The sequence below is a fragment of the Lepidochelys kempii genome, chromosome 14, assembly GCF_965140285.1.
Source record: "Lepidochelys kempii isolate rLepKem1 chromosome 14, rLepKem1.hap1, whole genome shotgun sequence".
Classification (NCBI taxonomy): Eukaryota; Metazoa; Chordata; order Testudines; family Cheloniidae; genus Lepidochelys; species Lepidochelys kempii.
The window spans coordinates 34,948,245-34,964,221 of NC_136393.1; the positions used below are offsets into that span (position 1 = coordinate 34,948,245).

A 15,977-nucleotide genomic window follows, 5' to 3' on the forward strand; every position below is an offset into this window, starting at 1 on the left:
AAAATCATGAAGGTTGGCAACACTGCAAGGCCCTTTTACACTGAACCAGAACAGCCTTAGCGTGCATGAGAATCAGTCCTTGGAAACACTCCAACTTAACCAAGTTTTTAGCCTGTGAATTTAACAATTTCCTTCCTTGAACACACAGATCCTGCTTCTGCAAGCTCACCATCACAGGTGGACATTGGTGTCTTTGTGAAGCCCCAGTGACCCTCCACACCAGCACAGGGGGCTGGTTGCAGCACCAGAGCCCTAGTGATTCATTTTTCAGAAAAGCCTCTGGGGCTATAATGTTACCAGCTGGTACCTTCCAGCTCACCAAATCGGATGAGTCAGTGCCAGGTAGGGAAACGCCCAGTTGTTTTTGCAGGAGGAGCATATTTCTGAGCTCAGGAAAGTGAAACTTACACTTACACTGTCCAGAGGGAGCCATGGCCGCAGAGAACCCCATGGAAAGTCTCCAGGATGAAGCTAGTTGTCCCATCTGTCTGGAATATTTTCAAGACCCAGTGATTATAGACTGTGGGCACAATTTCTGCCGAGGCTGCATCAGCCGGTGCTGGGAGGGATCTGACTCAGAAGTATCCTGCCCTCAGTGCAGAGAAACTGCTCAGCAGAGAAACCTCAGGCCAAACAGGCAGCTGGCAAATGTTGTAGAAATAGCCAAAAAGCTGAGTTTCCAGGCAGGAACAGGGTCAGGAGGGGATAGTGTGTGTGATGAGCACCAGGAGCCTCTCAAACTGTTCTGTGAAGAGGACCAAACCCCCATTTGTGTGGTGTGTGACAGATCTCAGGCTCACAGAGCTCATGCTGTGGTTCCCATAGAGGAGGCTGCCCAGGAGTACAAGGTAGGGAACTTCTCTCCAGCCTAATGGGAAATAATTTTGAATTTTAGTTACAGGTTCATTTAATCACAAGTTGCCAGTCACACATACTCTCTCTCTCCTACAGCTATTGATGTATCTGCATCATTCAGCTCTGTAAAGAAAAAATGTATGAAAAATTATATAGCAACTCCTTGATAAAGGCCTCAGGCCCAGCAGGGAGATGAGGTTTCCCACTGGGTTTCTGAATTCCTGTGTTCCTCCATAAGGGATTAAATTCAGATGCCAGCCTGCATTAGAGGAGGTCACTGTGCTAAACCCTGTGTGGATCCCAAGCAGCTTGAGTCCACACACAAAAGGGCTCCAGACAGTGCAGGTCCATGCCGAACACCATGGGCATTAGCCTGGGTTGCCGCAAAACTAACCTGGGAAGAGCTGTCCTGTGCCAGTCTGAACTGTTTTATTGTGTATGTGGGCAAGGACCAGCCAGAGTGGTTCCATTAGTCCGACAATGCAGCCTTTTGAAATCTTCCAGAATCCACTGCTTCTGGCTACTTTTCCAGGGATGCTGGGGTAAGTACACAGAGGGCATTGCCACTGAAAGGGTTTAGAACAGCACTAAGTCAAACTCCAGCCATTCTTAACACTAATCAGCATCTCTAGTAGGGTTTGCTTTAGTGCTTAAGCAAGTTCTGCCCAACCAATATGCTCCCCAGGGGTTCAGGGCTGAAGTTCAATGGTCCTGGTAGTTCCTGTTGTTTGTATCACAAAGTAAGCTAAACCTTCTCAAAAATAGATTTATTTGTTCCCCACCATGGCCCATTAACACCTAATATCCCGAGACCAACACATATACAACGCTGCATATAACACCTGGGATTTGTATCATTTTGTGAGTTAAACCTTCTCAAAAACAGGTTAATTGATTCACCATCATGTGACTCCAGTTTCTTGCTGGCTTAATTCTATGGAGAAAGGGGACAAATAATTCAAAACAGTCTCAATATAAAACACTCCCTGTCTCTGTTAATGAGGTTTCATTTCCTTGGTGTTCCTGATGTCATAAACCTGGTAGGGTTGACAGTCACCTACAGAGTCTTCGGTTTGATATGGAAACCCCCCACCCCACCCCAAGCACTCACAGAAATGATTTTGGGAGGTTTCATTTTGATTCTTCAGGAAAAGATTCAGGCCCATTTGGAGATTCTGAAGGAAGAGAGAGAAAAGCTTCTGAGATTTAAAGTGACTGGAGAGGGGAAAAGCCTGGAGTATCTGGTAGGTGCCCATTGTTATTAACTTGTAGGGACTTGCAGTGGGCCATCTGTTAGGAAGCTGGTCTCGGGACCCCCCACCCATGGCTTCTCCCAGCAGCCTGGGCTCCCTGGGCCTCTTTTACCCTGGCCGGGCTCCAGCTTCCAGCCTGGCCGGGAGGCTGGACCTTGGGGAGAAGAGGAGCGGTAGATGGCTGGGTCTGTGGTGAAAAGTGGATGGGCCAGGCCCCTTGGCTTCTCTTTTCGGGTGCACCTGGTAGGACATCTGTTTGTAGGCAGCTTCCTCCATGGACTTGGGGAATGTGGGCTTTGTGTTTCTTCATGGGCATGGATGTCTGTGTTAGAGTCCTATGTCTTCGCACACATACATACACCGGCCCTGAGAAATCCTCTCTCAGGAGCAGGACCACATCATATTCTGTAGAATCTAAGCTTCCATTCCAATTAATGAGTTAATTTCTAGCCCTTGTGTCTTTCACAAAACTCCTCCCAAGTTGAGCAGACTATGTCTCGTGCAGTGCTATCTGCCTGAGTCTGCAGACATTTCTTGCATTGTTAATTATTTCTCTCCCCTCGCATCTCTGTTAATGTAGTGCTCAGTCCTGCTGGCTGCTGCTCTGGGTCTGGCTTAACACAGTGTGCTGACTATGTCAGACATAGAAACATACCATGAAAAAATGTTAGGGACAAATGGGAAAGTGGTAGAAAATCCTCTCCCTAGTAACGACCGGGTATAATCATGTGTTAGACATCACAGAATTTTCAAAGAAATTCTCCCTCCTGCAGAATCAGCACTCCATGAACGGACCCTAGACTCTCTCTCTAACCCTTACCTTTCCTTTCTTTTAAAAAAAGAATAGATACAGACACAAAACAAGAGGCAGAAGTTTGTATCTGAATTTCAGCAACTGCGGCAGTTTCTAGAAGAAGAAGAGCACCTCCTGCTGGCCCAGCTGGAAAATCTGGAAAAGGTGATTGTGAAGATACAGAATGACAACGTCATTAAAATGTCTGAGGAGATTTCCCGTCTCAGCAACTTGATCAGTGATCTGGAGGGGAAGTGTCAGAAGCCAGCAAGTGAATTCCTGCGGGTGAGACTGAGTTATAAACATCTCTGATCCAAACACAGGGACAGGACAGCTCCTGAATCATGGGCACTGGAGACCAGCAGTCAGAGGTCACAGTGTAATTCAGTGTGTGCATTCCTGAAATGTGAATTATTGTTTCTCTTTGAAGAATTACAGACTCATTTATATTAGAGATGACATTAACTCAGCAAATCCATGGCCCTAGGGCCAAGGCAGGGCCTCTTTTACCCCTATCTGCAAAATCCCTTCTCTGGGATCCCCAGTGGGCAGCATTTGGGACTAAAATTGTTTTTCTGTCTCTTTCCTCTCTAGGATGTCAGAAGCACCTTGAGCAGGTATGTGGCTCTATTTCACTTCCCCTCATTCTTCACGATGCTGTGAAAGGGCTTGGAGAGTGTATCGACTCTACATTTCATAAAAATATAAGAATGGCCATACTAGGTCAGACCAGTATCCTGTCTTCCAACAGCAGCCAATGCCAGGTGCCCCAGAGGGAATGAACAGAACAGGTTATCGTCAAGTGATCCATCCCCTGTCACCATTCCCAGCATCTGCCAAACACAGGCTAGGAACACCAAGCTGGTTTATAGCCACTGATGGACGTATGCTCCATGAACTTATCTAGTTCTTTTTTTAACCCTGTTTGTGTCTTGGCCTTCACAACATCCTCTGGCAAAGAGTTCCACAGGTTGACTGTGCGTTGTGTGAAGAAATACTTCCTTTTGTTTGTTTTAAAACTGCTGTCTATTAATTTCATTTGGTGACCCCTAGTTCTTGCATTATGAGAAGGAGTAAATAACACTTTCTTATTTACTCTCTCCACACCAGTCATGATTTTAAAGACCTCTATCATAGCCCCCCTCTTAGCCGTCTGTTTTCTAAGATGAAATGTCCCAGTCTTATTAATCTCTCCTCATATGGAAGCTGTTCCATAACCAGTATCATTTTTGTAGTGCTTTTCTGAACCTTTTTTGAGATGGGGTGACCAGGTCTGCATGCAATATTCAAGATTTTGCATGGATTTATATTGACGCAATGTGATATTTTCTGTTGTATTATCTATCTCTTTCTTAATGATTCCCAACATAGTTAGCTTTTTTGACTATCACTGCACATCGAGGGGATATTTTCAGAGAACTATCCACAATGACTTCAAGATCTCTTTTTTGAGTGATAGCAGCTAATTTAGACCCCCTCATTTTATAACTATAGATGGGATTATGTTTTCCAATATGTATTACTCTGCATTTATCAGTATTGAATTTCATCTGCCAAATTTTTTACCCAGTCACCCAGTTTTGTGAGATCCCTTTGTAACTCTTCACAGTCTGCTTTGTACTTAACTATCTTGAGTAGTTTTGCATTATCTGCAAATTTTGCCACCTCACTGTTTACCCCAGATCATTTATGTATATGTTGAATAGGACTGATCCCAGTACAGACCCCTGGGGAACACCACTATTTATCTCTCTCCATTCTAAAAACTGATAATTTGTTCCTACCCTTTGTTTCCTATCTTTTAATCAGTTACTAATCCATGAGAGGACCTTCTGTCTTATCCCATGACAGCTTACTTTGCTAAAGAGCCTGTGGTGAGGGATCTTATCAAAGGCTTTCTGAAAATCTAAGTACACTATATCCACTGGATCCCCCTTATCCACATGTTTGTTGACCCCCTCAAAGAATTTTAGTAGATTGGTGGTGCATGATTTCCCTTTACAAAAACCATGTTGACTCTTCCCCAACAAATCATGTTCATCTATGTATCTGATAATTCTGTTCTTTACTATAGTTCCCCAGGGCACTGCAGCAAAATATATGGGGCAAGGTCACGTTCTGAATGTAATTCCCATTTATGCATTTAATCCTCACCCTTTAACACAGGACTCTTGAATTATCTATTCAGTGGGAAAGATTGGCCTACAGTATTTCCTAGAGATGTTACATCCCTGGGGAATTGGCTGCCTCAGAACCCCGAGGATCAATATGGGCCTTTCATCTCAAGGCACTGGTTACAATCATGCCCTGGACAGCAGGAATCAAGAGTCTTTACCACCTCAGGACTGTTTGGAGACCTGTGTGGAAGGAACTGGTGGGGGCGGGGGCCCCTGAGGTTTCAATCTAGTTCCTGAAAGAACAATCTGATAACACTGTGCGCATGAAATATGGGAACATACTAGTATTAGTGCATGGAGGCGAAGGAGTGAATTGGTCATGAAAACATGATTCCCCTTTGATGTACAGATCTGCTCTGTCCAGGCCAGAGATGAAGAATATTAATGGGGCCTTTAGGGAAAGGTTGCACTGCCATGGCCAGTGCTGTGCCTGCTCTGAGACTGGGAGAAGTGGAGGAATTCTAACTCCAGGCCCATAAGAGCAGCAACTTCCACTAGCAAGGAATTATGAGTCACTAAAAGAAACATAATATCATGAAATTCCTCCTCTCCAGGTGCGAGAAGGAGAAGTTCCTCCAGCCAGTGGAGATTTCTCCTGAGCTGGAAAAGAGACTCAGTGATTTCTCCCAGCGAAATATTGCTCTAATGGAGATTCTGTGGAAGTTCAAAGGTACTGAGAAGGGATCTAGGAAAGGAAACCAGGGTGTGTCTCTGGGACTATGGGTGGAGATGGGCTCTGGGCAACTGGTTCAATTAGATTATGTACCTATTTAATAACAAGTAGAAAGCAGACAAACTGAGCAGATGAAGTAAGGGCCCAGGTGCCAGGATCTTTCACATTGTTTCACTCTGTGAACTTTGGTACAATCATTAAGGTAAAAATGTACAAAATTTGGGGTACCTCAGTTTCTCTCTTCCAACTACAGAACTACGGGGCATGTGCTCCAGAGCTTTTTAGCAGCCCCACATGCAGCTGGAGTCCGTAGGATCTGCAGGTGCCCATTACCAAGGAACTCCGGGCCCCAGGTGCCTAAGGCCTTGTCTATCTACACTACAGAGTTTTGTCGATTCCAGTTACGCCAACAAACAGCCACTACTATAATTAAACCACTGTTGCATGTCCACACTGTGCTCCTTGTGTCGGCAAAGCACATCCACAATAGTAGCTTTGCATTGACACAGACAGCTCTGGGTAGCTATCCCACTGTGCCACTGGTCAGAAGGTGCTTTGTGAAGGGTTTGCAATGCCTCATGCAGGCAGGTAGAGAGTCACATGATGAAGGTTTCTCAATCTCATTGTTCCATGGGCATCCTACTGTATGGCCAGCTATTTTTCAACTGCCCTGGCAACCTGCACCCCAACCATCACTGTCAGAAAGCATGGATACTACGCTGCTGTTCAGTATTGTGCTGTGCTGTGTATTGTGCTTGTATTGAACACAAGGCTATAGGGGGAACCCAATGGGGGGCTATTTGGCTGGAGGATGCCTTGAAGGAGCATTTTAACACTGAGCCACAGTAACGTGTGTTGCTGTAGTGTGCTGAACCTGGCATTGTTTCTTTGCACTGTGCTATGAACCTTGTAATGATTTCTGTGTGTGCCTGAAAAGTTACACATCTTAGATCACTTTTTAGAGTAACGCTTGATAATATGACCAAACTGACACTGCTGAACAGTAATTAGGGTTACCATACGTCCGTATTTTCCCGGACATGTCCAGCTTTTTGGTTCTTAAATCACCATCTGGGAGGAATTTTTAAATATCTAAAAACGTCTGGGATTTTGCCACATCGGTCGGGACGCCCTTTGTCCCGATATTGGGGACCGCTCACCTCACCACACACACCAAAGTCCCGGGGCTGGTGGCGCTTCCTGGGGCAGCTCCCGGCACCTGCCCGCTGGCAGGAGCCTGCAGTGTGGGCGGCCCCTAGGCACAGAGGCAGAGGTGGTCTCCGCGTGCTGCCTCCTGCCCAATCAGAGCTGCGGGGGCAGGGCCTGCAGGTGCCGGCAGCGGGCAGCGAGCCCTCCGCCCCCGCCCTGACCCGACCTGACCCGAACCTAGGAGCCAGAGGGACCTTCCGGATGCTTCCTGGGAGCCGCCCCAGGTAAGCACCGCTGGGACTCCCCACCTCGCCCCCCGGAAGGTGCCTCTGGCTCTTAGGGTCGGGTCGAGTCAGGGGTGGGGGGGGAGGGCTCTCTGCGTGCTGCCGGCACCTGTAAGCCCCACTCCATGGCTACGGCAGCTCCCATTGGTGCTTTTCTTTGGTGCTGGCCAATGGGAGCCACGGAGCTCACGCTTGTGGCGGGCGCAGCCCGTGGAGACCCCTTGGCTGCCCCTGATCCTAGGAGCCAGAGCGACCTGCGGCAGGAGGGGTGAGTAGGCGAGTGGGGCATGGTGGTGAAGAGGCGAGCGGCGAGGGAGCCAGTGGCTGGCTGGTGGGTGGGTGAGGAGGCAAGTGGCAGGCGGGGAGGGTGAAGAGGCGAGCGGCGAGCCAGCGGTGGGCAGTGAAGAGGCGAGCGGCGAGGGAGCCAGGAGCGGGCGGGGTCCAATGGGGCAGAAAGGGGGCAGAGTTGGGGACTTTGGGGGCGGGGAAGAGGTGGAGTTGGGGCGGGGGCAGGTGGGGCAAGCAAATACCCCCTTTCCCCCCCCCCAATGTAGTGTCCTCTTTTTTGAAGATTCAAATATGGTAACCCTAACAGTAATACGAGAAGCCCACAGAAGTGTGTGTTTGTGTGGGGGAAGCATGTGTGACAGCATGTGGGGGGGTTGTGCATGAGAGAGAGAGAGCATGTGTTGGCGGAGCGTGTGAGAGACTGTGTGTGTGGGGAGTGTGTATGTGAGAAAGAGAGACAAATTGTGTATGGGGGACTTCCTGGGGCTTTGAAAGGGGAGGGACACATGTCTACATAGCTGGATGAATGGCAGCAGATTTCCAAACAGTGAGCAGAGCGGTTACGGTGGGCATCGTGAGATACCTTCCGGAGGCCAGTTACAGCAACGTAACAAACACAGTGTCTACACTGACACTTTGTTGATCTAACTTTGCTGCAAAAATCTCTGCCTCCCATTGAGGTGGTTATATTTTGTCAGTAAAGCAGGAGAGTTTTGTCACCAAGAGGTGCATTGTAGTGTGTACACCTCCACTGTTTTGTCAATGAAAGCTGCCTTTTGCCGACAAAACAGTGTAGACAAGACCTAAAGGTCGGCACCCAAAACGTAAACCCTCAATTTAAGGCCACTTTTGAAATGTGGACCCAGCTCACCATTGTGCTCTGGCCCCGTGTGGCAGCTTGTGTGGGCCAAAGGGGCTGTAGGGAAGGTGTAAACCCAGGGGAATCCTCGCAGCACAGGAGCCTCTTGTGCCTCCAGCTCCTCCACAGCAGCTGCAGGCTCAAGGAGTGTTCCCGGGAAAGCAGGGAATAGAGTGGAGTTGTTGAGGGCTGGGCAGAGGAGGAAGGGGTGGAGCAGGAATAATGGGGTGTGGCCAGGGTAAAGCTGTGCCTTTGACACTGCCTCCGGGAGAAGTCATCTAGGGGCCACTGGACCAGAGGTGCAACTCAGGCTGGACCTCCGGACTTCCGCAGCCTGTGCCAATGTCTGCCCTGACCCCAGCAGCTACTGAATAGGAGAACCACAAACTGCTTCCCCCATCCTTTTACCAGTGCAGGGGTGAATGAGGCCCATTGAGCCAATTCTCTCCCTGACTCAGTTTCCACATTTATGAAATAATTTTAAGATTATTTGTATTTCAGTCTATGCAGAATGAAAGCCCCATTGTGCTGAGCTCTGTACATATACTGAGCTCTGTACATATACTGAGACCCAAAGAGCTCACAATTCAGGCTCCTCATCCTGAAAAGTCTCAGCATCCCACTGATGTGAAAGAGGCCAATGTTTGTAAAGTTACATTAATGCTAAAATCTTTGCAGGATCTGGCCTGGCTCATGACAAAACGTAAAAGGAGAATGAGAAATCAGCTGGGTTTGGAGGATGAGGGAACAGAAAATCTGTCTTCCACATAGTGTCTCTTTGAGTGGTTCTGAGGCTTCATGGATATTGGTTCTGTTGATTTGAGACGCTTGAATGAAAGAGAAAATAGGATGATACATATTAGCTTTGTTAAAAATCTGGGTGTGTCTCTGTCTCTCTTCAACTGTTTTTCTCTCATAATTAAAATACAATTATGTCAATTAAGAGTGAGGATGTCACAAATATGACAGCATGAAATATCATCTGTCTTATCCTTTCCCCCTCCAGACATTCTGTCATCTGAACTGGAGACAATAAGAGGGAAATCCTTAGGATCACACAGACCAGGTGAGACTTCAGGTGGAGATTATCATTAAATAAAGAGGAAAATCCCATGAAAACATTTTCATGAACTTCTAGATAAATGTACAAACCAAACCAACACTGACCATGACACCCCCCCCTAAAAATAAAAATAAAAACAAAAACATGAAATACTAAAAGAAAAGGAGTACTTGTGGCACCTGTGGCTCACGAAAGCTTATGCTCAAATAAATTGGTTAGTCTCTAAGGTGCCACAAGTCCTCCTTTTCTTTTTGCAAATACAGACTAACATGGCTGCTACTCTGAAACATGAAATACTAAGAAATCCCAAGCCGAAATCACACAAACAATCCTGATACCATCCTTAGTGTTGAGTCCCTGCACCCACTGACGAACAGAAACACTCTCCCTGACCAACAAACACTCTGAGGCTAGGCCTACATAGCAATGTAAGCGTAAGGGATTTGAGTCAGCTGACCTCTTGTCAGGGAATCCTGGGCTTGAGCATCAACACTGCATTTTAACTCTAGGTTAAGAATTTTCTGCACTGGGGGGAAACTCGACTGCCAATCCTGTTTCCTAACTGTGGTGGTGCTATTGATGGGACGCGGGTGCCCGTAAGGAGCACGTGAGTACATATGCCGCGTAATTAGCTCATTTGGTGGCTGTCTCCATTTGAGAGGGCATTATACTGAATTACTGTCTAGTCGGATAACTGGGTTCTCCAGCTCTAGGCTCGGTCACATTGGCAAAAACATGCCCCTGGTGCCTGTCCTAAGGATAATGAGGACATCAGTCTCCAGGGTGTCAAACTATTACAGTGAAACTTTGTAATTCTTAATTTTTCAAATACGATGATCAATGATCAAGTTTTTGCTTGCTTGCTTGATTTTTTCAGTTTGTTTTGAAGTTTGACATAAAATGAAGGTGTCAGAGGGAAGACACACACACATTCCAGTCTGGCTGCTGCTTGCTGCAAAGTGGCAAAATCCATCCCCAAGGCTTGGGATGCAGTGTGCTCCAGCAACCCTGGGGAATCCCTTATCCCTGCCATCACCACACCCCCAGACCTCTGGGATGCTGCGGAGAAGTTTTGGTGCTGGCTCCCACTGACCACCCTAACAGTGCATGCTGCCCAGGTGACCCTGCACCTGCAGCCCAAGAGAGGGCAGGAGGGCCTGGAGTAAGGGCCAGTGAGCAGAGCAGGGACCATAGCAGCTGCCCTGCAGGGAGAAGAAGTGGCAGAGCTCTCGGCTCAGTATGGCTGAGGGAAGGATGACCCACCTCCTAACTTTGCTCCCTGCTCCAGGCAAGCTCCGTGCACCACCATGGAGGAGAAACTTCCACCACCACTGTGGGAGGAGCAGGAAGGGGGACCTCTCGGCCAGGTAGTAATGCTGTGTCTGGCATGCTGTGCTGGCTGCCTGTAGCACTGCTCCTCTGCCTCCAGGAACTATAGGATACACCCAGAAGACTTCCACACCCAAGTCAAGCCACGGATGCATGCACATAGGAAACCAATAGGGCTTGGACCCTGGGTTCCAGTTTAACATGGGCTCTGACCCTCCAGACCTGCAGGGTCCTGGGACTCTGGATCAGAGCCCTAGATTAGCATATTTGCAGTGTGGATGCAATGAGGGTTTGGCTTGAGCCCAGGCTCAGACCCTGGCTTAAACTGCTGTGTAGATACACTCTCCCTCACCAATCATTAATGCTGACCCTGGCATTTCCATACATGTCCGTAAGCCCTTTAAATATTAAATTCAAAGGGTTGCCACATTTTTTTCTTTTCCCCTATGTGAGAGGCTCGCTCCGATTGCTCTTCACCAGCATCCCATCTTTCTCTTCAGCTGGGCTGGGCTGAGATCTCCCATTTGAGTTGCTCTCTTTCTCCTCTGTTAGAGATATGGTCCCTCTGTGATGTTGCCACATCCTCCCTGCTCTCTGGGCTGGAGAAGGAGCCACTCTCTGGCCTGAGTGGATCATCCCCAATACCCATCCCCTTCTCTTCTCCCAGGCCAGGGAGAGAAGGACAGGTTCAGTATAGAGCTTCCCCCAGGTTTATATCTATTACCTTCCTCCTCTAACTCCCCTCCCTGCAACTTCAGGTTCTCACCTTCCTCTCTAACCCTCAGAGGAGAAGCTCCAGCAGGAAAAGCAGGGAGATGCTATTTGCATGTACTGGGACATGGTGGATCTACGCCTTCCCAAAGCTAAAGGCCCGTCCCCTCAACTAAGGGGGAGAAACCATGAAGCCCAGGGAACAATGGAGTATTTGGGACAATGAAAGAGAAACCAGGACAAGGAGAGAGGTCAGAAGTTAAAAATGAGGGAGCCAGAAGGGAACACCAAGCAGAGAACCCCAGAGAGCATCTGTTGCTCCTCAAAGGTGTCTAAGGAGTCAGTGAACACTGCCCAGGGGAACTGTGCCTGGAGACATGATTTTAAAAGGGAATGGATATACATGCCACAGTCTCAGAGCACTTCTTCCTCCCTCCAGATTTGTCCTCCTGCAGTGATGTGTGGCCATCTTGGCCATCACCAGGAGGAGATTAATAAGGAGGTCTTGCCACTTTCTGAAGTCACAAATGGGGTGTGTATACATCAGGAGGTGCAGGGAATATTGCAGCCAGAACTTTAGTAAGAGGTTCAAAAAGAGCTGGAAAAGGGGCTGCAAGCTGACACACCACCTAATATCCCCAGTGGGCTGTGGAACAAAAGTGGAGTACAGGCTGGCCCACCACAGTTCCTCATTTTCTCTCCTGTCGGTCCCACCATTTGGAGTCAGGATGGAACACAAAGGCAAGGAAGTGGATGGTGTGGAGCACAAGCATGTACAGATGTTCTCGGGGACTGGTACAGAGGTGGACCAGCTGGATGTCCTTCAGCCAATACAGGTGGCGTGTCAAAGGTGGCTGGGGAGGCTTGTGGTGCAAGAGGTGATGATGAGTTACAGAGGGCCAGCTGTGAGGGATGAGTGGGAAACACCTTCTCACAGGACCTGGTTGAGGAAAGCAAGAGAAGCAAGAGGCTAGGTTGTCCTCACCTTCTGGAACACAAAGGAGGGGACATGTAGGGTGGGCAGCCCCGTGCACTGGCTGTGCACTGTGGGCTCCATCCAGTCACTCTAGTTCTGAGTCTGGTTGTACCATCCAGGGCTATCCTCTGATGCACCAAGGGGGATTCAACCACCTGCACACTAAGGTGTGGAAGAGTAGGGAGATGCAGCTGGGAAGGAGGGGAAAAGCAGCCACCACAGAAAGTCTCAGCAGCCAGGGGGACGAACTGCCAGGGCATCTCTGCTTATTCTCAGGCATTCAGGAGAGAGAAGCAGCTCCCCAGGCTGGTGTTGTAAATCAGAGATGCTGTGCTCTAATCTCTGTGACCCTTTTCCCCTCCAGACTCTTTCCCACCTGAGCTAGAGCAGGGAAGGGAGGATCTCTGGGATCACACATCCAGGGTGAGCTTTGGGGGAGTTTTTCCTCCCATTAACAGAAAATGTCCATGAAAGCAACTCTCCCACACAGCAATAACCAGAGACACTTGCACTGCCCAGCCCTAAAGCCACCTTAATTGTGATCTGAGAATTTGTATTGACATTGACAAGCCTTTCCAATATTACCTTCAAGGTGGTCAGGAGAGAGAGCCTCCTGGTTGCCACACCCTTCCCCATTTCACCTGGGGGACAGACTGTTCCCCATGGCTCTTCTCCTTTGGGCAGGGCTGGACTCTGCCATTGCAGCTGCTTTGTGGGTTGGGGAGATGGTGTCTCTCTAGTGCTGCCACCTGCAGACCTCCCTTCTCTCTGGGCTGGGAAGGGGCTGCCCCACCCATTGCCACCTCCTGCTTCCTGCTCACTGGCCTTGAACTATTGGCTCTTCCCCTGTGCTGCGAATTCATCTCTGCTCCCAGGCCTGGCAGTGGAGGATGCATTTATGGGAGGAGACTCCCTCTGGGGTTCAAAGTTGGTACCTGCCTCCTCAGGACTCTCCTAATTACAAGCTTTTGCTACCTTCCTTGCCAAGTCTCTGTTGCTGGGAATGAACCAGCCCTAGCTGGGGAGCAGGGAGCTGCAGGCTCTATATTCAAATGAGAAAGTACAGAAGTGGATCCCATTACACAGGTTGAGGAACTGCCAAGCAGGGATGTTAGGGAGTGTGAGAAATGGTCCCAGATTCCCCCAGGGCTGAACTCTGATTCTCTCCCGTAGTGAATGTGATTCTGGATCCAGACACGGCTCATCCCCGACTCATCCTGTCTGAGGATCAGAAAAGTGTGAAATGGGGAGACACCAGGCAACATCTGCCGAACAATCCAGAGAGATTTGACTCCTGGGCCTGTGTGCTGGGCTCTGAGGGATTCACTTCAGGGATATATTGCTGGGATGTGGAGGTGGGGGACAGAGGATTCTGGGCTGTGGGAGTGGCAAAAGAGTCTGTGAGGAGGAAGGGAGAAGTCAGCTTTAACCCTGAAGTGGGGATCTGGGCTGTGCAGTAGTTGGGTCTGTTCCAGGCTCTCACCTCCCCTGCAACCATACTACCCCTGAGCCAGGTCCCCAGGAGGATCCAGGTTTGTCTGGACTGTGAATGGGGCCAAGTGACATTTTTCGATGCTGATAACAAGGCCCCAATCTTCACTTTCCCACCAGCCTCTGTCCCTGCGGAGAGAATCTACCCCTGGCTCTGGGTGGGGGCAGGATCCGAGCTCAGACTGTGTCCCTGAGACACAGGGGGTGGAATATTGCACTGAGGACCCTGAAATCAGCCTCTCTAGCCTTGGAAACTCCAGTCTTTATGACCCTGGAGGGTCCTTGGGGTCTCATGTCTGGACTGTGAAACCACAGAAAGAAGCAAGTAATCAAGATGGAGAAGCCAATCTCATTGCCCAGGGAGCTATTTAGACTGTTTGTCGCTATCTTCTATGGTCCAGGAGGACTCTGGGGAGCTTCAGTCAGACAGTGTCACTAATACATGGGGGGAATTAAAAAATGGGCTTCCCTAGCCCCAGTCATGCTAGTCTCTATGACCCTGGAGGACTCCCGTGTACCCAACCCTCTGGTTCCTTATTCCATCTCCTCCCCCTCCATCTCTGCAGCACCAGGAATTTTGGGAGGCGGGGGGGGGGCGCGAGAGAGAAAGGGAGACCCATTGAAGCTGCAGGAGAAGCAGAGGGTCACTGTGGGGCAGGGAGGGATGTAGGGTTTTGGTGGGAGAAGTAATTGCTGGGCTGGGGGACAGGCAGATGTGGTGGCAGCAGAGATGGAGAATTAATTAATTGGGATTTGGAGTTTAGAGAGAAGCTGGAACCTCTACACCAGCAGGGAGCATTTTGTACAAAACTCTTTAATCAGATCTCATTGGGGCCCCCCAGTGACAGCTCCTGCAACAGGGGCCAAAGTCACATTCCTCTGTAGATATGGGATGTCTCTATTTGTCACACAGACATAGGGGATAGGAAGGGGAAAATTAAAAACCAAGAGACAGACCAGAAACCATTATAGAATCTTCTTTAAAAATCTCTTTTGGGGGGGGGGGGCAAGCGGTGTGTCAATCTCATGATTTTCTAAGAATTAAGAACATAAGAACGGCCAGACTGGGTCAGACCAAAGGTCCATCTAGCCCAGTATCCTGTCTTACGGCAGTGGCCAATGCCAGGTGCTTCAGAGGGAATGAACACTGGAAGAAGCAGGGACAGAGTGGGTTTAACCAGAGGGAGCAGAGGAAGCAAGAATAAAGGGAGAGTCCTAGAAAAAGGGTGAAAAACAGAAATGGATAGAGCGAAAGGAAAACATTCTTGAGAGGGGAAACACCCAGGGGGAGCAAATGGGGAAGGGGTAAAATTGGGGGACAGAATGGAGACTATGAGAGAAAAATAATCAGTTAACAGTGACTAGAGGAGAATGGAGAAGTCAGAAATAAACCAGGGTGGGTAACAAAAGCTAAAAAAGATTATGAGCAAAAATGGATAGAATGAAAGGAAAGAGAGAAGGAAAGAGAGAGTGTGAGAGAGGGAGAGATGACTTATAAAATGTTACTGAAAGTGAAGCTGTAACTCTTTAATTTCATACATTAATTCATGGACATTTGTGCCATTTTAGTTCCTCAAAAGAACTATGCTTCATTTTTTTGGACATTTTCCCATATGTTCTGGTTACTGAAGATCCTCTCAGCTGCTTTAAAGCCTGACATTTACTTAATGTAAATGAAGCCTACAAAAAGTTCTGTTGGCTTGTTTCCCTTTAATTTCCCAGCTGTGATTTTTGAAGGCCTTCATGAAGGGGCAGGACTAACTCAGAAATTTTAAAAGGCAGCTCCTAAGTACCAGAGGAGCTAGCAAATCAGGGAGTTTTGTGAGGGAGTTTAGAGATGGAAAACGAGAGCCAGATATACCTAACAAACATTCATAGAATCGTAGAAGATTAGGGTTGGAAGAGACCTCAGGAGGTCATCTAATCCAATCCCCTGCTTAAAGCAGGACCAAACCCAACTAAATCATCCCAGACAAGGCTTTGTCAAGCCAGGCCTTAAAAACCTCTAAGGATGGAGATTCCACCACATCCCTAGGTATCCCATTCCAGTGCTTCACCACCCTCCTAGTGAATAGT

General features: G+C 48.5%; 1 pseudogene; it reads left to right on the forward strand.

Moving 5' to 3' along the window:
* The first annotated feature begins 227 nt into the window (after window positions 1-227).
* LOC144929416 (zinc finger protein RFP-like) lies at window positions 228-14,465 on the forward strand (annotated as a pseudogene).
* The last annotated feature ends 1,512 nt before the right edge of the window (window positions 14,466-15,977 follow it).